The 27,313-nt window shown below is 41.1% G+C and overlaps 1 pseudogene; it reads left to right on the forward strand.

Moving 5' to 3' along the window:
- The first annotated feature begins 6,772 nt into the window (after window positions 1-6,772).
- On the forward strand, window positions 6,773-27,207 carry LOC140861214 (2-oxoglutarate-dependent dioxygenase 19-like; annotated as a pseudogene).
- Window positions 27,208-27,313: the final 106 nt, after the last annotated feature.

Here is a 27,313-nt window from a genome sequence, read left to right on the forward strand (position 1 = left end):
CGCCAGATCTTCAAAGCGAACACAATGGCTGCCAATTCCAAATCATGGATTGGATAGTTGTCCTCGTGAAGCTTCAGCTGTCTAGAAGCGTATGCGATCACATGCCCATTCTGAGTCAAGACACAACCTAACCCCTGAAGAGAATCATTTGTGTATACCACATACCCTTCAGATCCTGACGGTAATGCCAACACCGGCGCAGAAGTCAACCGCCGTCGAAGCTCACAGAAATTCTCCTCACACTCGGAGGACCACTCGAAATCCACATCCTTGCGGGTAAGCTGCGTCAAAGGTCGAGCTAGTTGAGAGAAGTTCAGAATGAAGCGACGATAATACCCTGCTAGACCCAAAAAACTACGGATCTCAGCAACTGTCGTCGGACGCGACCAACTAAATACCGCTTCAATCTTGCTTGGATCAACAGAAATCCCTTCCCTGGATATGATATGGCCAAGAAAGACCACTCGATCCATCCAGAACTCACACTTGCTCAGCTTGGCGTACAAGTGCTCATCCCTAAGAATCTGCAGTACCAACCGCAAGTGAGAAACATGCTCTTCCGTATTACGCGAATACACCAAGATGTCGTCAATGAAGACCACGACAAACTTGTCCAAATACTCCCTGAAGACACGGTTCATCAAATCCATGAATATAGCCGGCGCATTAGTCAAACCAAATGGCATCATTAGGAACTCGTAATGCCCATAGCGAGTACGGAATGCAGTCTTGGCTACGTCCTGATCACGGACTCTCAACTGATGATATCCAGATCTCAAGTCAATCTTGGAGTAAACTGACGTGCCATGCAGCTGATCAAACAAGTCATTAATACGAGGCAACAGATACTTGTTCTTCATAGTGACTCAATTCAGCTGCCGATAGTCAATGCATAGCCGCATTGACCCATCCTTCTTCTTCACAAAAAGAATAGGAGCTCCCCAAGAAGATACACTAGGACGAATGTACCCCTTGTCCAAAAGATCTTGTAGCTGATTCTTCAACTCACGTATCTCTGACGGAGCCAGACGATACGGTGCTCGAGAAATAGGCGAAGTACCCTGCATCAACTCTATGCCAAACTCGACTTCCCTAACAGGAGGAAAACCCGGAATCTCATCAGGAAATACATCTGGAAATTCATCCACAACATGAATGCTCTCTAACCCAATGCTCTCAACGGACAAATCAACTGCATAGATAAGGTAGCCTTCCCCACCAGACTCTAGAGCTCGACAGGCTCTCAAAGCTGATACCAAAGGCATCGGAGGTCGCGCTCCCTCACCATAGAAAAACCAGCTCTCACTCCCTCCGGATGAAAGCGTACTAATCTCTGATAGCATTCCACTGAAGCTCGATAGGTAGTCAACATATCTATTCCCAGAATGCAATCAAAGTCGTCCATCGCCAGGACCATGAGATTTGCTAACAGAATGTTCCCTTCGAACTCTAAAGGGCAACCCATCACTAGACGCTTAGTCAAAGCAGATTGGCCCGTCGGAGTAGAAACATACATCACTATGTCTAGTGCAATGCATGGTAACTTATGCCTCTTAACAAAACGTGCAGAAATGAAGGAATGAGATGCACCAGTGTCAATAAGTACAAGAGCAGGTATACCATAAAGCATAAATGTACCTGCGATGACTTTCTCATTCTCCTCCACTGCCTGATCATGTCTCAGGGCAAACACCTGGCCAAAAGCTCGTGGCCTCAAATGAGAACTCCCAGCAGGCTGTCCCTGCGACCTCTGCTGTACGATGGCCTGAGAACCAAATCCTGAACCAGATCCAAAACCGCCTCCCCCAGATAGTGGACAATCGCTCCGGATATGACCAGTCTCTCCACAACGGAAACAAGCTCCAGAAGCTCTACGGCACTTGTCGGATGGATGGTTCTTTCCACAGTGATCACACTTGTCCTTCTTACCGAAATGGACAACACCAGCAGAGCCAGAGGAAGAAGAAGTAGATCCAGACTTCTTGAAAGATTGGGCACGGGGACCCAAAGAACTAGCAGGTCTCGACTGAGAGAAAGACCTGTTCCGCCGAATGCTGTCCTCCGCCTGGTGACAACGGCTCACCAAACCCTCATAGGATATGTCGTCGCCAACCGCCACACGGTCATGGATCTCAGGGTTAAGGCCCTGAAGGAACAGATTATACTTCATCCCAGAGCTGTCAGCAATCTCGGGGCAATAGGATAGCAGATCAAAGAACTTCTGCTGATACTCATCGATAGACATGGCTCCCTGTCGCAGACTCAGTAGCTCGCCTGCCTTCGACTGTCGGAGTGCAGGAGGAAAATACAGCTTCTGAAAAGCTGTGCGGAACTCGGCCCAAGTGGCCACTCCTCTCGCCGCAACAAAAGATGCAGAAGTAAACCTCCACCATCTGCGCGCACGTCCATCCAGAAAATAACCCAGGGTCTCCATCTTCTGCTCCTCGGTGCATTGGAAAGTCTGAAAAGTCGTCTCCATGCGGTCTAACCAGTTCTCCGCATCCTCCGGAGACCCACCTCCAACTAAGGGCTTAGGACCCATAGCTAAGAATCGACGCACAGTGAAACGTTCGTCGTCATGATGACGATGACGCCGTTCTCGACGAGGCTCCCGGTCGGAATCACCCCAACGCCCAACAATACTGCCATGAGAACTCCGGTCCTCACGATCTGCCATCTACAAAAGTACCTCACGGTTACCTTATGCAGAGTCTAAATCCCAAGAATACTATGCATGCTCTGATACCATAAATGTAGTGACCCTTACCCGGATCACCTACTAACAGAACTTAGGCATGCAATTAACTTAATAGAACAGATATCAAAAATAATCTTGCGGAAACAAAAAAATAAATACAATCCCAAGGAAAGGAATCTGTAATTTATCCAAATATTATATAACCAAATCGAATAGCTGTATCAACCCAAAACAACAGAAATAAAACCTAAACGAAGCTCCAACTGGCCAACCACTGCCTAGCCTCTCTTGGATCCCCCAGCCTCGTCCAATCGCAAACCTGCCCCAAGGAATAGGGTGTCCAGAAACACAGAGTACGAGACGTGAGCATAAAACGCTCAGTACGAGAGTATGAGTATACATGCATGCAAAGTGAACTCCCTAAAAACTCGAGGTCAAGGATCAGATAACAGAGACAGATCGGGCCCTGGTATGTAGCACACTGTGTCGTCGATTCAGGAGGTGGCTCCCATACCATAATACAAGTGGATATGCCGGACCCAAATCGATGGAAGTCCAACCACTAACAGGATAGGAAAAAAACCCTACTAACAGACATCTCGAAGGAGATAGCTCAGTATGCAAATGAATGCAGCATAAATCAATGACGTATAAACCATGCAGTCACATAATACATGCATATTCAGTCAGGATATCTCGAACAGTACTTCCGTACCTCAAATCAGTGCAAGCTCTACCAACTCTAGGTCCACGCCTATAGTCTTCTCTACACTGCCAAATGATACTACTATCATTAAAGTGCTCTAAAATCCTTAACTAAGCTATTGCATACTCCTAAATATTTATATGAAGCAAAAGCTATACCTTCGTCCGTCGTTAGCCCTTTGATGCCGATGCCTCCAGAACTTGGGCACAACTCCGCTACGACTATCGAACGCCTCGACGACTCCCGGGGCAAGCCTAGGAAGGCTAGAACAACTCGAATACGACTAGAGTAGAGAGAAAATCCGGAATTGGCAATTGAAAATGAATTCTCGGCCTTCTATTTATAGACAACGATCGGAACCTCCGATCCTCGATCGGAACGTCCGAACCTCGATCGGAACGTCCGATCCTGCCATCGGAGCTTCCGAAGATCCTGATCTGCCACGTGTCAAAATATCACTTGTTGACTTCGGATAGGGGTGATCGGAGCTTCCGATCCTGATCGAAGCTTCCGATCTTGCCACACGTCATGCCTGACGTAATACCATCGGAGCATCCGATCCACCTTTGGAGATTCCGATCCTGTTCGGAGCTTCCGAACTCACCTTCGAAGCTTCCGAACTCTACCCAAGTAATTATGATTAATTTTTTAATTACTGATTTTGGTTACGGGCTACTACATAACCTCATAAGGATGTATCTGATCTAAAATAGTTTTTCCATAAGGAGTTTGGTGGAGAAGGATTCTACTCCTTCTTGTCCTAGTTCCTGCAGGATGCGAGTTTTCTCCAACCTGAAATTCATTATGTGGTTCTTCTGTTTTAGCAACATATCTTGGATGATTCCCTATAGGTTGTTCACCTTCAGGGGAATTCATCTTTAGATCTACAACTTTAAGATTCGCAAATGAATCTGCAAGATCTTGTAGATCCTCAAGATTTAATCTTTCTAGAGTAGTCATCAGATAGTGTTTTTTTTTTTACACTACTTTTATAAGATTAATCATCATTTCTTCATCAGTCAAAAGTTTTTGTAACATTTTGGTTTTACCGTTCTGATGTAACAGAGGTTTGATACCAAACGAGGGTGGTAACCTTTCTCCTGTATTACATTTTCTAGAACTAGCGGTTTGTTCTAGATTTTGGATTTTTGTTTTAAGATTCTTTAAAGTTTCAAGAATTTCTTCTTGTCTTTTAAGGATTTCTTTGATCTATCGAGGTATTTCATACAGCTGACTGCTGTAATATTGTATCGTCTTCTGGATTTTTCTAAGATCTCCGGAGAGTTTAGAAAAATCTGGAGATATCTCTAGAAATTGTGAGTTAGAAATCATATTCTTTAATCCCTTCAGAGCGTATAAAAGGCCCGAGCCTCATTTGTAAAGAATCTATTTTAAATAGATTCACTTGTTCATATAATTTCATATAATTAAATGAAATTCATCTGGTTCAAACGTTCGTTTGAATTCATGTTTTGTTGAAAATCTCTTCCTCAACAAAGAAAGGCAAAATTGAACGAATAATATTATGTCTGAATAATTAACCTAAAGCTCTTATACCATTTTAACGAATTTAATGGATAATTCTTTGTACTATAAATAAGCATAAAATCCTTAGATCTAAGTATAAAATCTCAAGATTTTAGCACAAATTAACACATATCAAGTACAAGAATTGAACATTAAAATAAACAAGTTTTGTAGTTCTAGGAAGTGAATAGGAAGAATTTTAAAGATATAGTGTTGAGAAAAAGAAAAGTTTAAATTTAAGAATTTATTCACAATTTACTCTTAAAATAATTCAATTCCAATTAATAATAATAATAATAATAATAATAATAATAATAATAATAATAATGACGTTGATGATATGATGATGATGAACATCAAACACAATGTAAATGTCAACTCATTTCAAATCAACAAAAATATTCTCAATTTTTTTTAATCTTACATACATTATTTCTTATAACAAATATAACACAATTATTAAACAATTAAAAATTATTAATTGTTTAATAATTTCGTTATATTTGTGCTCCAATATTTTTTTTTGAAACCATTTGGGCTCCAATATAATAATGTTACATGTTAATATAATATTATTAAATGATTCTTCATATGATATGACATTCATGACAAACTATTATTTTTTTAAATATATTCAAACCAGTATTTTTTTTTTCAAGTTCAACATAAAAAAAAATAAAAATGCATGAATGAACATGTATATAATCCAGCGTATCTTCATTTAAAGTTATGTATTGATTTCAAAATCTGGTATGTTCATATTATGTTCATATTTAATTGCATAATTTTCCTCACCGAGGATTTTTTATTATTGTGCTGGGCACCCATTGGACCTTCTTATAAATTAATCATATATATATATATATATATTTATATATTATGTAAGAGCATTTGGTCTTTTGGTATGCCAATAAATTGAAGAAAAAAGTGTTCCCTCCACTATCTCAATTTTTTTCCCTTCAATTATGATTTATTTTTTCTTTCTTTTTTTTTAATTTAACTATTTCTTTTCTTTTCTTCCCAATTTTTGTATTTAATATATAATACAATCACTTTAATGGAATGTTTTAATTGAAATATAATTTTATTATAAAAACAAACTATTTAGCACGCAATGCGTGCAACATGATACTAGTATATATATATGACTAATGTGTATAAAAAGGGAAATGATATAATAGATACTGTCATTTGGTGAAGCTTTTTTTTTTTTTAACATTCCAACAATATCCTTCTAACTTCTCACTAATCACTATCCACATTAGTTAGTTCATCTAGTAATGCCACTTAGTTCATCAAGTAATGCCAGTTAATATATATATAGAGTTTTGCTATGCTGCCCACCTTCGGTGCCCACCTCCATGCCCACCTATAAGGTGTCAATCATCCAATGGATGAGATGAATCATATACAAATGGTTCATCCAATGAATGAGTGTCACCTCATAGGTGAGCATGGAGGTGGGCACCGAAGGTGGGCAGCATAGCAAAATTTTATATATATATAGAGAGAGTTTATTTCACACTATCATGTCCATCAATGATGTGGCACTATTCAATTGGATGTGATAAAGATGTGATAAATTGTAGGTTCAATAGAATAGTATCACATCTTTGATGGACATGGTAGTGGGCATGATATATGTGCACTTGAAAAAAACTTTATATATATATATATATATTAACTAACATTACTTGATGAACTAAGTTGCATTACTAGATGAACTAACTAACATTCCCCCCCTATAAAAGCCCACCAGTTCTCTCTATTTTTTCTACTTAGTAAACAAAGTACGTACTAATGGCTCAAACAGTTCCACTTACCGTCGATTTGTGCGTTAAAGACCTCTCTCCCAGTCTCCTAATCTCAAATCCATTCCTTCTGAGTTCACTTTCGTTCACGACTCGAAGAGCGCGAATTGCGATTCGATTCCAACCATTGGTTTTTCCCTACTTGTCTCGGATGATGCTGATCAACGGTCCAAAGCTCTCTTGGATCTTGGCAAAGCCTGTGAAGACTGGGGGTTCTTTGTGGTACGTACGTATCTATACATGCATATATATATATACATATATATATATATATATATATATATATATATATATATATTCAAAAACTTTGTGACATTAAGAATGTCACTTAAAATTATCGAAAATCTTTTGCAGTTGATAAATCATGGAATCCCAGAAACCCTGATGAAGGACGTAATCGAGACGAGTTTGGAGTATTTCGCCTTGCCGGAGGAGGAGAAACGGCGTTACGCAGCCAAGAGTGCGTCGGATCCGATAAGCTCCGGCACGGGCATTGCCAATACTTCAGGCCACAAGACTCTCCTATGGAGAGATTTTGTTAAATCCTATGTCCATCCTCAGTTTTATTGTCCAGATAAACCTCCACGTCTGCGGTACATAAAAATTAAGATTTATAGAAATTATATTTGTCCACTCCCACACATGCCTTGCTTATTGAATACATGCATTTTTGTAGTCTACAATTAGCAAAAATATATATTCTTTCCCTAACTTAATTCTAACATTAGCAATTTTTTTATTTGACAAGATATATATGCATACATACATATATATGTATAGAGAGTGGATGTCTTGTGAGACAGATTAACCTGATCCATATTTATATCGAAAAATGATATATTTGATATTAAAATAATAATAATTTTTCATGGGTCACATCGACCATATTTACATTTTTTTTTTAATTTTACTTTTCGTACTTGAATTATTTTTGAAATATTATTTATTGATGTCCCCAAAAAAAAATGTCCAACTCCATTTCTGCTAGGACATTATATCCGAGTATTCCGAAAAAGTTCGAGGGGTTATAAGAAAACTTCTCCAGAGAGTTTCTGAAAACCTAAATTGGAACCTGCATCCCTGATATGCTGCAAATTTATACCCGCCGTGCCCGCAGCCGGATCTCGCCATCGGAGTACCTTCTCACACTGATTATTGCCTTTTGACATGTCTAATCCACAATGGAGTTGCCGGTCCTGAAATAGAGCACAATGAAGAGTGGTTTCACACGAATTCTCCACAAAATTCTCTTTTGATTAACGTCGCAGATCAACTCGAGGTAAACTAACATTCAAATCTCTATGGATTCGATCGTTAATAATTGTTATATGTCTCAATTAGTAGCTAGGCTAGCTGAACAAGTTGTATATATGGACTTAGACAATCCGAGAGCTAACTTTTTGGGGTGGAGTTAAAGACATACATAAGTCCGTGAGTATAACACTACAAAAAACTCTGAGTTTTAGCCATGGCTAAAACCGTGGCTAACCGTGGATAAATTAATTTAGCCACGGTTTTAATTTAAAATAAATTAAATGCAATATATGAAACAAATTAAAAGATAGTCGTAGAAGTGAAGTAATTAATATATTGTTTGAATAGTTTATGGTGATCGAAGTGGTCGCGGTTGCCCACAAAACAGGACATTCCTTACGTGCAAACACATTGTGCTTCAATAATACATATTCTCTTTATTCAAAAAAAAAAATAAAAAAAATTAATAATAATAATAATAATAATAATAATAATAATAATAATAATAATACATATTGTCTCCATTCAACAACTTACTTGCATGCCTTCCTCAAAGTCTCCACTCCATTTAATGATAATTTTATAATAATTAATACATCATCAATCATAATAATAATATATAATTAGGGGTGAGCAAAATTTTGGTTAAACCGAATTAACCGACCGAACCGACTCAATTCAAAAATTCGATTCGGTTAATTCGGATATTCGGTTTTTGTGTTCGAAAATTTCGGTTAAATCGGTTATTTCGGTCGGTTTTCGGTTTTCTTAAAAGAAAATTCGGTTAATTCGGTTAACCGAATTATAAAATAATTAAATTTTGAATTTTTTTATTAGGTCTTATATATAATTTATAATATATTTTTAATGTGTTTATATTTATATTTTACTTAATTTTTGTTATTTTAATTTTTTAAGCTTAATATATTTTATAATGATAAAAATATTATATTTCAATTATTAATTTTATAAAATTTCTTATTTTATAATTTTTTTAATAAAAAATCGGATATCGTTTAACAAGTAAAAATCTAAATACATAAAAATCTAAATACATAGCTAAAACAACATTAACATAACCATATTACTATATTAATTAACTCTTTCCAAAATAAAATAAGGAAACCCGTAAAACGAATCCGAAGCTAGATGCAGATAACACCACAAATGCTCAGAAACCACTTACAACTCGAGTAGGAGAATAGGTGATGATCGTAAACTTGTTGTCGCTGTTCAAGTACTTCTTGTTCAGAGAATCTAATTCCACACGAAAAAAAAATCACAGCTAGTAAATATAAAAAAACGAAAAGAAACAAATACTAAACATTAATAAAAACAAATAACCATATTTAACAGAGTAATTCAAATTTTAAAGGACAAAAATACTGTTAAGGGGACAAATCCCATAATAACAATATTTAACACTTACGATTCATTGTGAAAGTTGGCAAGTACACCATCAAAGGGAATAGGTTCCACCAGAAAGTATGTCGATGCATTGATTCAATCATCCAGTAGCTATAACAAAATTAAAACTCAATCAAAGGCTAAGTGTAAAGGAATAAATAAATAAATTGATACCCTTTTGGTAGAACTTACAAATATATGTGTTGGACTGAGAAGGAGCAGCTTCAGCTCGCAAAGGTTTTACCTTCAACTTCTTCGAGAGGGCTTCCAACTGATCCCAATTCCTCTATTTCCCCCCAAAAACACGAACAAGTACAATAAAATCAACCCATTCAGAGTAAATATACGACAAAAAAAATATTTCGAGCATCATTTAAAATCGAAAGAAAATCGAAGCTGAGTAGTGAATACCTAGGAGAAATGTCGCAGAAACAGAACACAAGTTTAAAATCTCACTTCGGGACAGCCTGCTCAAACCAAGAACTAAGCTGGAAAACAAGTTTAAAAGGTTCAATACTCAAAACTAAGATGATATAAAACCTGACAGCCCAAAAGTTTTAAAGTTAATTACTTGGTCATTAGTTATATTAATCATCCAAAGTAATTGTTTGATAACCTGACAGCCCAAAAGTTTCTGTCTCACATTATCGAACGCGCCATCCTTCCTCTTTTGCTTTTCTATAATAAATATCATACAACGTTAGTGCTGCGTTTAAGGTAGTTAATGACGGATCGTTTCGAAGGAAATATTGGAAACAAAAAGATTTCTGCAACAAATGATGACGACAAAATCGATAATTAAAATTGCAAATTCGATTGTAAATAAGCACTGATCATCAAAACGGTTTGTATTTGGTGTTAAACATTTATGATATCATCTACTATATAGGAACACACTTCAGACTTAACGGAAACCAGACAACCCCGAAGAATGATAGTCAACCCATACAGGTGATTTTGAACGACACACACGAAGTGCCCAACTCATTTAATCAACTTGAAACAAAAACATAATTGATACATCAAATAAACCAATCTGAAATTAATAACAAATTACCTTTTTAAAATGAAATGAATTCCATTTTACCTTGAAAACAATTTGAAATTATGGGCCTACGGATTCAGAACCGCTTGAGAAACTGAAACAAATAATTGAAAACAATTGAATCAATTTATAAGCATTTGATATGAACACAAGGAAATCAATGACGAGGAAAAAATATATTCGGAGTTGTAAATTAAACTAAAACCAAATAAATGATGCAAAACGGCAGCCCAAACCTGAGACCAATTAACAAATATGGTGCAAAACTGATATCAAATATTGTCGCAAGTAGATTAAGCCTCAACGACAAGCTGAAACCTAGTAACCGGCTAGAAACCATGGTTAATTGCAAATTAAAATAACCCATAGGAATTCGACAGTGAAGCTTGGGCAGTAGATTTCTCAAGATTATTAGTACTAAATATTTGAAGCCAAGACCGAGATATTAATAACCTTTGTGTAGCTTGAGTCGGCAGATATCCGGCGTCTAGGGCGGCGATTCGACTTCTTCGAGCGGCGGACAGGGCTAGGGTAGAAAGGGGATCGATGTCGGAAAAGGGGGACAAGCTGTAAAACGAAGAAACGACTAGAAATCAACCCAAATCGCAAAGAAAAATTCACCTACCGAAGATATGTGGAGAAGTAAGTCGACAAGTGAAGCCTGCGTCGAGATTACTCAAGATTTAGGTACTAAATTGAAGCCAGGAACGAGATATTACCTTTGTGTAGTGATGCCAACATCATAAAATGTATGCCCCGGGGGTGGGTGTAATCCGGGAAGAAATGGTTTTTAGATATACGAAGCGGGCTTAGAAAATTTTAGAGAGTGAGTGTGTGCTAGAAAGTGATTGTTCTCTGGCCAGGCGTAGGAGCCTGGTATTTATACATGCTGACCTGACTCTTTTATGATTATCCAGTATGGCCTAACTGACACTTTTTATTGCGATAGGACGGTTGTCACGTGTGATTAGACATCTCGTAATACTAGGAGGAACCCATACCGTGACAGCGTGATTCATAATGATTTGATTTGCAGTAGAAGTCTGCCACACGTAAAAGAGGTATGGGCTTCATTTTATATAAAATGACCTTGGGCCCACTGAGTATTACCGGCCCCTGGTTTCCGGATACTTATCCTTTCATCTGTGGGCCCCCCGAGGGAGCTTCTAGGTCCCTGGTTCTCAAGACAACCCCGGGTCCGTCACCCGGGAGGGAGTCCCCTGAGGGAGCTCCTGGGTTCCCGGTTTACAAGACAACCCCGGGTCCGTCACCCGGGAGGGAGTCCCCTGAGGGAGCTCCTGGGTTCCCGGTTTACAAGACAACCCCGGGCCCGTCACCCGGGATGGTCGCAAGATGACCCCGGACCCATCGTCTGAACATACCAGGATAACACTACACCTCCGGCAAATAGTCGGGCTAGAACTTGTTTCGCTGTCCCGAGAGATTAGTATGGCCTTTCCGTGGTGGTCCCGTGTGACACACTGAGCTCCACGTCAGCCCTAGATGCTTTGTAGTACGCGTTGTCAGAGATTTTGTCAGAGGTCGTTTTAGCTTCCCCAGCACGCTTTGCACATCTCCTCCGTTTAATTCAAAATGGACGGCTCAGATTGCCCAGGCCTTTTATTAATACTCCGATACTCGTGTTTTCGCTTCACCTCCTCATTGTCTCCTCTTTCTCGCACGATTGCCTCCGATCCTCTGTCCTTCACTCCAAATTCCGTCATTCGTCTTCCGCACGCTCTCACTCGCCTCGTAACTACGTAAGTATCCTCTCTTCCTTCATGTCTACTGGTACGTCTTCTACCTCCGGGGCAAATGCCAAAGGCTCGCCCAGAGACGAAGAGCCTAGCGGTGACTCGAGCGATGCTCGTTCCGCCTCGGTTCTTCCTTCCCGACCTCGTTTTTTCAGAAAAACTTCTCGCACAAAACACCCCGTGGCCTCGTCCTCCAACGTGAGGGGAAAAGGAAAAAAGAAAGTGCGTAACCCCCTCCCCCTTGCCTCTATTCCGCCAACCCTAGGATGGTTCACCCATCTTCCCAGTACCTTGTCGCAGGGGCGGCGGAGGAATTGCGTAACTCGGGAGAAATCCCCCTATCTTATACCCTGTTCCGCCCTTTATCAGGGAGCACACCCGATACCCCCCCGTCGGGTTGTTATACCTTTTTTCGGGATCAAGTCCGTAGCGGTCTTCGTTTTCCTATTCCTCCCTTCTATCTGGCAGTTGCCGATTTTTTCCGAGTTTCGGTTAATCAATTCCATCCGAACTCCTTCCGCATTATGGCATCCACATACATTCTTTTTAAAATGCACAATTTAGCCATCACCCCCCTCATTTTTCACTACTTTTTCTCCTGCCGTTTTAACGAGGGGGCCTTTTCTTTGGCCGCCCGGCAGAATGCTCGCTTTCTGTCCGATATCCCTTCTTCCCTGAAGGGCTGGAGAGAGAGATACTTCTTTATCCGCCCTCCGGTCCCCTTCTCTTTTAGGACCGGATTTTTGTCAAGCCTTCCCCCTCAACCTGAACTCCCTGAAAACTATAGGGTTGAGGAGCCTTATGTTCGCAGCCTGGCTTTAGTGGGCAGCAAAAATTTCTCCTCCCCTGTCCTTTTCACACCTGAGAATATGATAGCTTACGGGTTGAGTACCCGGGTGGAAGATCCCCTTAACCAGGTGATCGACGCTTATGGTGCCCCGGGAGCTCAACCTGGTAAGTTATGGTTCTCTTCCTGTCGTTTGTTTTGATTTGTGTATTGCATTCTATCCCTAATATATTGCTTTCTTATGGCAGATTCGTCGGACGTGATGAGAGAGGAATTTGCTCAGCGAGCTAGAGAAAGGCAGGCTGCCAAGGAGAGAACCAAGGCCTTAGCGGAAAGGCGGAAGAAAGCCAGGGAAGAGTAAAGGAGTCGTGCTATCCCTTCCAGCCCTCCCCGCCTGTTGGCCACTGTATCAGCGCCCCCGTCCCCGGCTTCTCTCCCCCCTGCTTCTCTCTCACTCCTCCCTGATGGAGCTTTGGTGGACACTGTACCAGCCTCCTCACATACCTCCTCTCAACCCAACCCACCTCTATCGGTTGAGGATTTGGAGGATGAAGTTCCGCTTTCCCGGCGAAAGAGGAAGGCCCTCCGGGAACCCGACATGATCATTCTGAGCGACCCGGAGGACACTACTGCTCCTGTCTCTTACTCTCCAACTCTCCCGGCCAATCCCGACCAATCTCCATCCTCGAACTGGGACATCCCCTCGGCTAGCATGGAGCATATGGGGTGCGCTTGGGGGAATCGAGTAAATTCCTCTACCTGGAACTCTCGATTTCCCCTGTTCCTGTCAGGGACCACCTCTTCGAAGGCTGCAGCGGTCCAAAGCCTGCTTTCGCCCGAGGAGAGAACATCTCTGTCAGTGCGGGGTGCTACCTCCAAGTTCTCCGAAGGCTTATCCCATGCCTATAAGGTGAGTACAGGTTCAATGTCTTATTTCTTTCCTTGCTTCCTTTGCCTTATCCTATTTTTGTCCCGCAGGGCCTATGCATGCTGGCCAGTGCTCTGGAGGAAACAAACTCCGTCCTCCACCGGGAAAGAGAGAAAACTCATTCTTTCGAGGAGCGCATGGCCCAGCTTCGCCTTAATGCCGCACAACTGCAGGGGATGCATGACGCCGAGGTTGGTGCTCTGCGCTCGGCCCTGGAGAGCTCCCGGGTAGAAACTTCCCAGGCCCATGATGAATGGCGAAGAAAACTGGCTGCCGCCCAAGAGATTCATCAAAAGGCGTCCCAGGCTCTTCAAAACCAACTGAGGGAAGCCCGAGAGGAGACTAGCAAGGCTTTGGCCTTAATGGAGGTTGCCCGGCGAGAGACGGAGATGCATCGGGCTGCGATTGAAAAAATGCAGGCAGGGCTGGTAGCCGCTTGGACAGAGGCGGGTTTGTCTCGCCTACTAGCCGAGGATGCCGACTCCTCTTTGAAGAAGCAGCTGATGACCGAGTCTCAGTGGAAGCAGGCTTTTCTGGCCTCAAAGGATTTTAAGAAGATGGTGATAGACCAATCCTTTGACTTCTTTGCTCAGGGTTTCGACCTATGCTCTGTGCAATACGAAGAGGCTGGGTTAAGTCAAGAGGAAGTTCCGGATATCCACCGAGCTATTGCATCCCTGCCCTCTTCTTCTGCGACCGGGGAAGAGACACCTCCTGAAGAGGTGTAGAGCTTATGCCCGAGGCGTGTCCACCCTTGTTGGGTTTTTTTTTCTTTTTTTCTTGGTTTCTTTGTAAAAAACATTGGGTTAACGAATATTATGTTCATTTGATTTTCTTTGGCTTTCTGTCCACTTGTATATTTTGATTTCCCATTTCCCTGTGGAATAGCATATCGTGTGGATCCTGTAGATTCCTATGGCTTTGTGAATTACCATGGTCCTTCAAGATGACCCCGGACCCATCATTTGAACATACCAGGATAACACTACACCTCCGACAAATAGTCGGGCTAGAACTTGTTTCGCTGTCCCGCGAGGCGTAGTACTATAAGATAATCCTGAGCCACCGATGATGAGCTGCTGGTTCCATACATGGCCTATTTTGTTACTACAGGCTTTAAGTACCAGGGTAGTGGAACGCCTGGGTTTATGGTGCCATGGTAGTGGATCACCTGGGCTTTAAGATGCCATGGGTTTGCCATGGGCTTTAAGTACCAGGGTAGTGGAACGCCTGGGTTTATGGTGCCAGGGTAGTGGATCACCTGGGCTTTAAGATGCCATGGGTTTGCCATGGGCTTTAAGTACCAGGGTAGTGGAACGCCTGGGTTTATGGTGCCAGGGTAGTGGATCACCTGGGCTTTAAGATGCCATGGGTTTGCCATGGGCTTTAAGTACCAGGGTAGTGGAACGCCTGGGTTTATGGTGCCAGGGTAGTGGATCACCTGGGCTTTAAGATTCCATGTGTTTTCCATGGGCTTTAAGTACCAGGGTAGTGGAACGCCTGGGTTTATGGTGCCAGGGTAGTGGATCACCTGGGCTTTAAGATGCCATGGGTTTGCCATGGGCTTTAAGTACCAGGGTAGTGGAACACCTGGGTTTATGGTGCCAGGGTAGTGGATCACCTGGGCTTTAAGATGCCATGTGTTTGCCATGGGCTTTAAGTACCAGGGTAGTGGAACGCCTGGGTATATGGTGCCAGGGTAGTGGATCACCTGGGCTTTAAGATGCCATGGGTTTGCCATGGGCTTTAAGTACCAGGGTAGTGGAACGCCTGGGTTTATGGTGCCAGGGTAGTGGATCACCTCGGCTTTAAGATGCCATGGATTTGCCATGGGCTTTAAGTACATTCAAACAAAACACACGTTTATTCAAATAACAGCACGAAATACATTTTACAAGGAGTTTGCTTATTCAAGAGTAATACAACTTGAGATGCAACGTGTTCCAGGGCCGCTTCAGGGTCTTTCCTTGATTATCTTCCAAGTACCAAGCCCCCCTTCCCACCTTCCGAGTAATCTTGAAGGGACCTTCCCACTTTGCTTCCAACTTCTTTACATCCCCTGCAGGGTTAACCTTCTTCAATACAAGGTCTCCTATCTGGAATTCCCGAGGCTTGACTCCCTTGTTGAAAGCTTTCATCACTCTTCCCCTGTAAGCCTCCATCCTTACGGCCGCCCTTCCTCGCTTCTCCTCTATCAAGTCCAACTCCTGCGCTCGGCTACCGATTCCTTCCCCTTGATAAGCTTGTATTCGGGGAGAAGATTGCCCAATCTCTACGGGTAACACTGCTTCGGACCCATACACCAGACCGAAAGGTGTTTCTCCAGTAGTTGTTTTTGGTGTGGTACGATAAGCCCACAACACCCCCGCAATTTCCTCCACCCAATTTTTACCCATGCCATAGAGCCTGGCTTGCAAAGACCGCACTATCGTTCGATTTGTGACCTCCGTCTGTCCATTACTCTGAGGATAAGCCACCGAGGTAAAGGCCTGCTGAATCTTCATCTCTGCACACCAATCCTTCATCTTCCGTCCCTGAAACTGCCTTCCATTATCAGAAACTAATTTCCGAGGAACACCAAACCGGCACACAATATTCTTCCAAATGAAGTTTAACACAACCTCTTCTGTAATTCTTGCAATGGGCTCTGCCTCTACCCACTTAGAGAAATAATCTACCGCCACCAGAAGGAACTTCTTCTGCCTGGACCCTAGAGGAAAAGGTCCCACAATATCCAAGCCCCACTGGTCGAATGGGCAGGATGCCCATACGGCTTGCAATTCCGCTGCCGGTTTATGAGAAAAATTTCCAAATCTTTGGCATCCTTCGCAGGCATTGACTATTTGACGGGCATCCTGCTGTAGATTAGGCCACCAATACCCGGCTAATAGAGTACGCCGGGCTAGGCTCCATATTCCTCCATGATCCCCACAGCATCCCTCATGTATTTTTTGGAGCACATATTTCACCTCCTTTTCCTCCAGGCATATTAGTAATGGGCCCTGAAAGGATCTTCAATACAGACTCCCATTCAAAAGGGTGAAACGAGGTATCTGTCTTATGACCTTCTGGGCCACTGCCCCATCTGAGGGAAGAGTCCCTGTCTGTAAATAGTTAATGAGAGGGGTCATCCAAGATTCCTCCTTTCCTTCCTGCTTCTCGTCCTCTATTGCCAACACCGACCCGACTTGTTGTATCACCTCCCGGCTGTCGCCACTGCTCCAGGAAGTGGCCATTTTAGCCAGCGCATCTGCCTCAGTATTATGTTCCCGGGGAATTTGCTCTATGCTCCAACTGGAGAAAACACCTCTCTGCTTCTTGACCAGTTCCATGTACTCTCGCAACCTTTCTTCCTTAACACTGAACATTCCCTATAACTGCTGCACTACCAGCTGGGAATCAGAGTAAATAATCACATGCTCCGCTCCTGCCTCTCGAGCCAACTTTAAACCTGTTGCGACTGCCTCGTACTCCGCCTCATTATTAGACTTGAAAGTGTGCAACCTCATGGCTATCCGGGTTTTTTCCTGCGTGGGAGAGATCAGGACCACGCCCACCCCACTTCCTTCCGAGCTGCTAGCCCCGTCCACGAACACCCTCCACACCTCCTCCTGGCCGAACGTGAGAATCTCTGTCAAGAAGTCGGACAGAGCCTGTGCTTTGATGGCAACCCGGGGCTGATATTCGATGTCATACTCCCCTAGCTCTACTGCTGTAACGCCCCGTTTTTATCTTAAATGAGTTTATTTGAGTTAATCGGAGATTGCAGAGTTCACGAGCCGACTTGATTTTGATCAGGGTCCTTTTTGCAAATTTTGGAATTTCAGGGACTAAAACGCAAATTTTGAGTTTTATATATTATCTACACTTGGAATTGATTAGGGAAGTCTTCTCCTTCTTCCTCATTGCACGCCTCCTCCATTAGAGCCGCCCCCTTCTCATTCCAAGCTTTGGGATTTCAGTCCGAGCTCGATCCGTCCGTTGGAAATTATTTCTGAAGGCAGATTAGCGATCACTGCTGCGAGAGCTTCGTTCTATCGTAAGTTTTTCTACGATCGGATACATTCTAGTTTTTGGATGTTGTTAGAATCGTTCTAGATTCGAGTATGTTGTTCTCTACAGAGTTCTGATCGTTTATTATCTGTCAGTTTTGAAATAGAGCGACGTTCGGATTTGTTATGATTTTTGGAAGCCATTTTCGAAAATCATGGTTTTGAGATTTGTTGGGTTTGTCTTGTTGTTGTTGTATTAGCATTGAATTGAGTTGTTATCAGTATTGAACTGCTGTCTGCGTTGCCGGTTTGTTCAGTTATAGCCGTTATGCCGTCGGTTTGAGTTTTGGAGATTTTGAACCGTTTTTGAGTTTGAACTTGGCTTGTAAGTTGATCGTGGTTATTGATCAATCATCTTTTGTATCTGAACAGATTCGTTCGGAGTTGTCAAGCCCAGAGTTAGCAGCTGTTTGATCGTTTCAGAGAATTGGACGAAGAACGGTATAAAGAGTTTTCCTTGAACCGTTGTCTTGTTGTTGTTAGATTGTGTAGTTGTTTATACAATCTCTTTTGTAGCTTATCCAGAGTTGGAGCTACTGCATTGAAAGGTAAAAGCAGTCATCGTAGCGGGATAGCATACTCGAGACTGTTGGTTCTCGAGTTTCCCTTTTTAAATCACATATTGCATTGATACTTGTTCTAGTACGTGAAACTTGTAATTGTTGATTGATTGAGTTTTTGTTATGTGGCTTATGTTTATGTTTCTGTTATGCATTCATCTTGAGCCTACTTTGATTTCAGCGGGCAGAACCGCCCTTTTTGTTAGACGTTTGGGAACTATGATTGAGTGGCCTAGGTTGTAGTATTTCGCCTAGTGCTAGCATACTCATTATGGTTGCTCAAAGTCTAGAGGAGTGGGATACGTGGCACCACCTCGATTGGGAGATTCAGTGAGTCGTTACGTGATCTCATCCTCGGGATCCCAAAAGCAGAGCAATACTCCCGTGTTTATCAGAATCGATATCTTGGTTTTAAAGACATGCATATCATTAACTTCGACTTGAATATGTGGTTTGATAGCATGTTGTATATTCATTACTTGATATGTTGCTTTTACTGGGATTATCATTCTCACCGATTATCCGGCTGTTGCTTTGTTTTGTATGTGTACTTGGCAACAGGTGGGGCAGGAACAAGTCAGAAGAGGCATGGTTAGCTTCGAGGGCAAGTAGTAGAAGTGAGACTCGGTTTAGAAGTCGAATTAGCATGTTTATCTAGCTTAAGATTGAAGCATGTTAGAACTCGAACTTGATATGTTTTGTTATTCGAATTAGTTTGTATTCGGATTGTAATTTGAAATCGAAGTATGTTGTTGTTGTATTGATTTAGACTTCTGGTTGTTTTTAGGCCTTCTGAAAGCATGACTTGTTATGGCATGTTTCCCTACACCCTGTTATTGTAATTGTATTTGAAGGCATGTCGGACCAAGCGCGGAATCCCTTTTCTTTTTCTGCAGCCTGAGCATTTCTGCCCAGGCCTTCCGCGCGCGGGTGAGGCGTTCCTCGCGCGCGCGCGAGGCCTCCGTTGGGCCTCGGGATCGTTTGCCCGCGCGCGCGCGAGCTTGGTTCCTCGCGCGGGCGCAGGATTTAAAAAAAAAAAAAAAAAAAAAAACTTTGACTTGTTTTACTCTTGGATTCTTGTTCGCTTACTCGTTGTTTAATCCGAGATTGGTGGTTTAGAATCGAGGTCTCACAACTGCCCACTTGACCAGTCTGCCCGAAGTATCTGGGTGAGTCATCACCCGACCCAGGAAACTGTTAGTTAAGACCGTGATTGGATGGGACAAGAAGTATGGTCTAAGCTTCCGGGCTGTAAGGATGAGCGCAAGAGCCATCTTTTCTATACCACCATACCTAATTTCTGGTCCTTTCAAGGCATGACTTACATAATAGACAGGTTTCTGGTCCCTGGCTTCCTCTCTGATCAGTACGGAACTTACAGCATGCTCGGTTGTAGAGAGATATACCCACAATCTTTCTCCAGGTTTTGGTTTGACCAGAATCGGCAGATTAGCCAGATGCTCCTTCAATTCCTGAAAAGCTTTCTCGCATTCCTGAGTCCATCCGAATTTTTGGGCCTTCCTCAACACCTGGAAGAAAGGATAACTCCTATGAGCCGAACGGGCGATGAATCGGGACAGGGCGGTGATTCTTCCTGTCAGCCGATGTACCTCCCGGATAGAGGTTGGTGAGGGCATTTCCTTCAATATTTTCACCTTTTCAGGATTAACTTCTATCCCTCTCTCCGTTACCACAAAACCCAAAAACTTCCCGCTCTTGACTCCAAAGACACACTTGGCCGGGTTAAGTTTTATCCCGTACTTTCGAAGAGTGTTAAAGGTTTCTTCTAAGTCGGGAATGAAATCCCGCCCAGCTCGGGACTTTACCAGGATATCATCTACATATACCTCCACATTCCTGCCGAGCTGGCCTTGGAAGACCTTGTCCATCATCCTTTGATAGGTGGCCCCTGCATTTTTTAACCCAAACGGCATAACCACATAACAAAAAGTCCCTCCGGAAGTGATAAAACTAACCTTGTCTTGATCTTCCTGTGCCAGGGGGATTTGGTGGTATCCCTGGTACGCGTCCATAAAGCTAAGCAACTCAAAGCCTGACGTAGAATCCACCAGCTGGTCAACCCAAGGGAGGGGGTAGCAATCTTTAGGGCAAGCTTCGTTCAGGTTTCGGAAATCAATGCACATCCTCCACTTCCCGGTAGTTTTGGGTACCAGTACCACGTTGGACAGCCAAGTAGGGAACTGTACCTCCCGGATATGCCCTGCCTCTTTCAACTCCCGAACCTGGTCAGCGATGATTTTGTCCTTATCCGCCCCAAAATGCCGCTTCTTTTGTTTGATAACCCGAGCTCCCGGGAGGATATTAAGTTTGTGTTCGGCCACCTGAGGTGGGATTCCAATTAACTCCTGGGAAGACCAGGCGAATACATCTGCATTCGTGGCCAGGCATGCTTTCAATTGATTCATAAGGCCGACCTCCAAATCCCTAGCCACCTTGACAATTTTTCCTGGTTGTTCTGGGAATAATTGCACTACCTCATGCTCCTCCTTAACCTCCCCTATTGTGCACACCTCCTTTTTGCCAGGACCGTCTCCTCCTTGTTCACCACAAGCTTTCTTATTGTCCACTCGTACCGTATCAGCATAACATCTTCGAGAGGAGGGTTGGTCTCCTTTTACTTCCCCTATCTGGTTTTCCACCGGGAATTTAATCTTTTGATGATATGCAGAAGCCACAGCCATGAAGGCGTTCAAAGCTGGTCTCCCCAAGATGACATTGTAGGAAGATGGAGCTTCTACTATTGAAAAGAGAGTCATGATAGTTCATCTCAATTCACCGGCTCCCAGGGTAATGGGCAACCAAACCTCTCCCCGAGGCTGTACTGTATGCCCCGCGAACCCGTAGAGAGAGGTTTTCACCAAATTGACCTCACATCCCAGCAGGTCCATTTGTTCAAAAGCTTCTTGGAAAATGACATTTACCGAGCTTCCAGAATCCACGAAAACCCGCCTTATGTCATAGTTGGCCACCCTCGCTTGGATGAGAAAGGCATCATTATGAGGGGTGACCACGTCCTTCAAATCCTCTGGCCCGAAGGAAATGATCGGGCAAGAGGTTACTTTCCGGGTCTCTAAACCCAATACTTCTCTCTTACTCCAGGATTTCCGAGCCCTATTCGAATCCCCATCAGTGGACCCCCCTGATATCATGTTGATGACTCCTCGGGAAGGTCCGTATCGTGTCCTATCCTCCAATCGCTGAGGTGGAACCCCCCGGGCTTTTTCTGAGATAGCCTCATCAGGCCTGTGCGCCGCAAATCCTGGTGCCCTATAAGGTCCTCGCTGTCTTTTATCCATCCGCCTTTCCTCTCCTGACATCGGCCTTTTTGCATCCGGGGCGCGTCTTCTGCACTCGCTGGTATCATGAGTGTTGACCTCGTGAATGGAGCAATATTTTCCTGCTCCTTTTTGGGAGGTCTACCGAACTCCCTCCTCGCACACATGGACCCCTCGATCTCTAGTAACTTTCGGCGGGGCATGAGCCATCAACCTCCCTAGATAATCAGTTTTCCCTCCTCCCGGGTTAGTCCTACTTCCTCTCTCTCTGTTCCCTTCTCGCTTGTCTTTATCCCTCTTTTGCTTCTGGGCCTCCTCCATGTTAATGTACTTTTCAGCCCGGGCTAGGAGGTCTTCAAAGTTTCGAGGGGTTTTCTTTACCAGCGACCGGAAGAATTCTCCCTCCCTGAGACCTTGAGTAAAGGCTGTGATCCGGGTTTCCGGTGCGCATGCTGAAATCTCTAAAGTTATTTTGTTGAACTTCTTGATATATGCTCTTAGAGATTCCTCTCCCACCTGCTTTACCTCAAAAAGACTGAGAGTAGTTTTTCTGTATCGTTTACTGCTGCTGAAATGCTGCAGAAAGATTTCCCGAAACTTTTTAAAGACATCAATGCTTCCGTCCTCCAAATTTTCAAATCACCGTTGGGCAGAATCTTCCAATGTGGTTAAGAAAACTTTACACTTGATTTGATCATTATAACAATGTAACATGGCTACATTTTCGAACCGGGCCATGTGCTCCTCTGGATCACCACTACCATCGTACCCTTTGATCTTCGCCGATTTGAATTGTAATGGCAAGGGCTCTTTAATAATCTCCGGCGAGAAAGGGCATCCCGAGCTTTTGACTCGCGAAGATTCCCGCGAGTCAGTGTTTTCCAATTTTAGAATTTTTTGTTTCAGTAGTTCCAACTCCCCCACCATGGTGACATGGGCAGACTCAGCGTGTGATTCTGCCTCATGTTCCGCCTGTATGCCCTCTCGCCCTCCTCCTTTCTTCTCCTTCTCTTTTCCTTCTTCCCTCGCCTTGTCTACTGTTTTTTCCTGCTCCTTCCCTAGTTCCCCCTGGTTCCTCTCCTACTCCTGCTCCTGTCGCTTCTCCAGATCGCCTTCCCCCTTCTCCTGTCGTAGAGCTAGGATCCTTTGTAATGCAGCCTCCACCATGGCATTCACTTGCTCCTGCAGATTCGTCATCGCTCGCTGGGAGCTTTCAGGATCCTCAATAATTGTCATATCCACGTCTTAAATCTCAGAATTTCTCACAGACGGCGCCAATGATGCGAACATCATAAAATGTATGCCCCGGGGGTGGGTGTAATCCCGGGAAGAAATGGTTTTTAGATATACGAAGCGGGCTTAGAAAATTTTAGAGAGTGAGTGTGTGCTAGAAAGTGATTGTCCTCTGGCCAGGCGTAGGAGCCTGGTATTTATACATGCTGACCTGACTCTTTTATGATTATCCAGTATGGCCTAACTGACACTTTTTATTGCGATAGGACGGTTGTCACGTGTGATTAGACATCCCGTAATACTAGGAGGAACCCATACCGTGACAGCGTGATTCATAATGATTTGATTTGCAGTAGAAGTCTGCCACACGTAAAAGAGGTATGGGCTTCATTTTATATAAAATGACCTTGGGCCCACTGAGTATTACCGGCCCCTGGTTTCCGGATACTTATCCTTTCATCTGTGGGCCCCCCGAGGGAGCTTCTAGGTCCCTGGTTCTCAAGACAACCCCGGGTCCGTCACCCGGGAGGGAGTCCCCTGAGGGAGCTCCTGGGTTCCCGGTTTACAAGACAACCCCGGGTCCGTCACCCGGGAGGGAGTCCCCTGAGGGAGCTCCTGGGTTCCCGGTTTACAAGACAACCCCGGGCCCGTCACCCGGGATGGTCGCAAGATGACCCCGGACCCATCGTCTGAACATACCAGGATAACATGTAGCATCAGTCGGGAGATTTCCGGCTTCTAGGCAGCAATTCATCGTTCTCGAGCGGCGGCTAGGGCTAGGGAAGAAAGGGGATCGATCGCGGGAAGGGTTTGAGGTAGGAGAGAGTGAGAAATAAATAATGCGTGACTTATTATTTAGCATTATTTTTAATTTTATTTTTTCATTAAAATAATTATTTTTATTATTTATTTTCTATTTAAATTTAAAATTTTAAAATCATAAAAAAAAACTGAAGAGAAAGAACGCGTGACTTCTGCACTAAATACGTACTTTATATGCAAAATGAGAATTGTTCTTACTTCATTATTTTTCTTTTTTAAAAATAAAAACATCAAATTATCTGTTATTTGATTATTAATTTTGATATGGGAAATTTGATTCTATTTTTCAGTGTTTTCATAACCGAACCGGTGATCGAACCGGTTTACCTGAAAAAAACTGTCCAACCGGTCGGACCATTTTAACCGGGCGGTCGAACCGGAAAATCGTTTATATAATTTAATATAATAAATAATATATTTTAAATTTTAAAAACTCAAAAATTATATAAATAGACAAAAAAATATATATTTAACATATTTTGAAAACTAAATAAACATTTAAATATATTCAAAATAACAATTATAATTATAAATTATTTAAATAATAAATTATTTAATTTTTAAAAAACAATAATTATTAAAATAATTTTTTAAATAAAGTAAAAATTCTAAATAATAATGTATATATATATAAATAATAAATTTAAAGTTTTAAAAATAAAAAAATCTTAAATTTTAAAAAAATAAATAAAAAAAATTCGGAAAACCGGTTGAACCGGTTTTTCGGTTCTTGACCGGTCCAATCGGTTTTGACCGGTTTAACCGGTTTTCTGGTTTTTGGAGTTGGTCCGAACCGGAAAACCGACCGGTTCCCGGTCGAACCGGTCGAATCGGCCGGTCCGATCCGGTTCCAAAAACATTGCTATTTTTAGATGTTTATATATGTATAACCTTACAAATGTTAATAATGAACTTGTATGTTTTTAATTTAATATGTATTTTGTGTTCACACATAAATAGTTAAAAGAAAGGCCAAATATAAAAAAAAATATTTAAAGGGTAACTTTGGAACATAAGACTATTTTTAAAAATTAATTTACTTGAAAATTACGTTTCATTATGGCATTCTCTGTGAGAGGCCATTTTCAATTTATTTTAATTTTTTTGTGTTATAAAAATTAAATATATATTTTAATATTGTCTATATATCTATATTTTCAAATACATGTTTTAAAACATTATTTAATTATTTGATTTAAATATTTTAATTCAACACTTTAAAATAATTATTAATAAATTTAGTCAAATGATAGAGTAATTAACATTGGATCCTTACATGATTAATTAATGTAAACGGCAAAAACATGTTAAAAATTTTTGTTTCGGGGCTACATAAAATTCGGAATGTCCTATCAATAAGTAGGACATCTCAATCTTACAGTAACACAGATATACCAATTCACAATGATATATACAAACGATCAACTAACCGAATAATATTTATAATAACATATGTAATGTAATAATGAATTGTTTCAACAATAAAATATAAATATAAAATTTCTACTTATAATAAAAATTATATGTAATACATTTTTTTAGTGTAATACCTTAAAAAAATTTAAGTATATTAGAATAAAATTTTTTATGTTCATAAAATAATAAATACAGTGGAATATTTATTAACAATATTTTTTACAGTTTAGTACATGCATTTTTATTAAATAAATTATGAATAATAATAATAACAATAATAATTATTATTATAATTTAATGTTTGTAATAATAATTTTGATAATAATTATATAAAATAATTACTCAATGACAATAATATATTCGATAAGTATTTGTTTTTTGAACAACTTGTTTATAATAATTAAAATAATAATAATAATAAGGAGAGTATTATTTACACTCTAAAATATACTAATCACACTTCATTTTATTTTTTATTATCTATATTGGCAATATACCTAATATAAATTAACTTCCTTATATAATAAATAAATAAATAAGCAATCAATTAATTTTAGATAAAATCTTAAAAGCAATCAATAATTAACCACGATTTTTGAAAATTGTGGCTAATTTAACCACGGTTTTATTCAAACCGTGCCTAAAATTAACCACGGTTTTTTGACACCGTGGCTATTTTTACCCATAGTTTAAAACAAATTGTGGCTAACTAACCACGGTTTTAAAAAACCGTTGTTAACTTAACCACGGTTGTTTTAAACTGTGGTTAAATTAACCACGATTTTTTTAAACTGTGGCTATTTTAGCCACGTTTAAATAAAACCGTGGTTATTCAACCACTGTTGTAAAAACCGTGGCTAATTTAGCCACGGTTTTTTAAAAGCTTGGTTATTCATCCACGGTTTTTGGTTTTGAAAAAACCGTGGCTAAATTTAGCCACGGTTTAAAGAAAACTGTGGTTAATCAATCACGGTTTTAAAAACCGTGGTTAAATTAGCAACGGTTTATAGAAAACCGTGGTTATTCAACCACGATTTTTAAAACCGTGGTTAAATAGCCACGGTTTGAAAAAACCATGGTTAATTAACCACGGTTTTTTAAAACCGTGGCTAAATTAACCACGGTAGTTTCAAACCGTGGCTATTGAACCACGGTTTTTTTAAAACAGTGGCTAAATCAATGGTTTTTTTGTAGTGTAAGTAATATATAGAAAAGTAATATAATGTAATAAAAAATAAATAAGAAATGATAGTTAAAATAGTATTGGATTTGATTGATAGATTATGGTTTATTTGATTTGATTGATTAAATTTTATATAAAAATGTTAAATGACTATTTTGTAGTTTTAACAATAAATAAAATAAAAATTATATTATTTATAAGGGGTGATATAATAATTTGAGTTCAATGATTTGATTGATGTGAGATAAATAATTAATGATTTGATTGATGTAAAATAAATAATTAATATATGAATAAATAAAATGATGAGAAGAACGTGAGATAAGATGAGATGAATTATACGTATATTAGTAATATGGTGAACAGAACGGTGCCTAAGTGTATATGTCATGGTATAAGGTATCAACATCATCATTTTCTGATTAAATTGGTTTTGGATGGATGGAATAATTGGTTTGACTAGATATTTAGTAACGAAAGATACAAAAGTGTTAAGCATCGAGCCTTGGTGAACTCAGAGGCGACTAGGATTTCGGTGGTCCTGGCTAATGGTCCGTCACTGGACACAATTGTGAGCCCATCTGTGGAACTGGTGCAATTACGCGATGGCCGTGCTTCGTATGGTGCCATGAAATACATAGAATACATGCATGGAGACAAAGGCAAGCAATCGCTATGGTGAAAAAGGAAACCTGGAATTGTTGAAGATTCCACGCGACCTGGAATAGAGCATCATGCATCTTATGTACGCTAATTATATATATATTGTTGATCATTATGTGCAACATTTTGAATAATGCTACGGTCTGTATTATGGTATATTTGTATAATATG

This window comes from Henckelia pumila, chromosome 4 (assembly GCF_033568475.1).
Source record: "Henckelia pumila isolate YLH828 chromosome 4, ASM3356847v2, whole genome shotgun sequence".
In the NCBI taxonomy this organism is placed as follows: Eukaryota; Viridiplantae; Streptophyta; class Magnoliopsida; order Lamiales; family Gesneriaceae; genus Henckelia; species Henckelia pumila.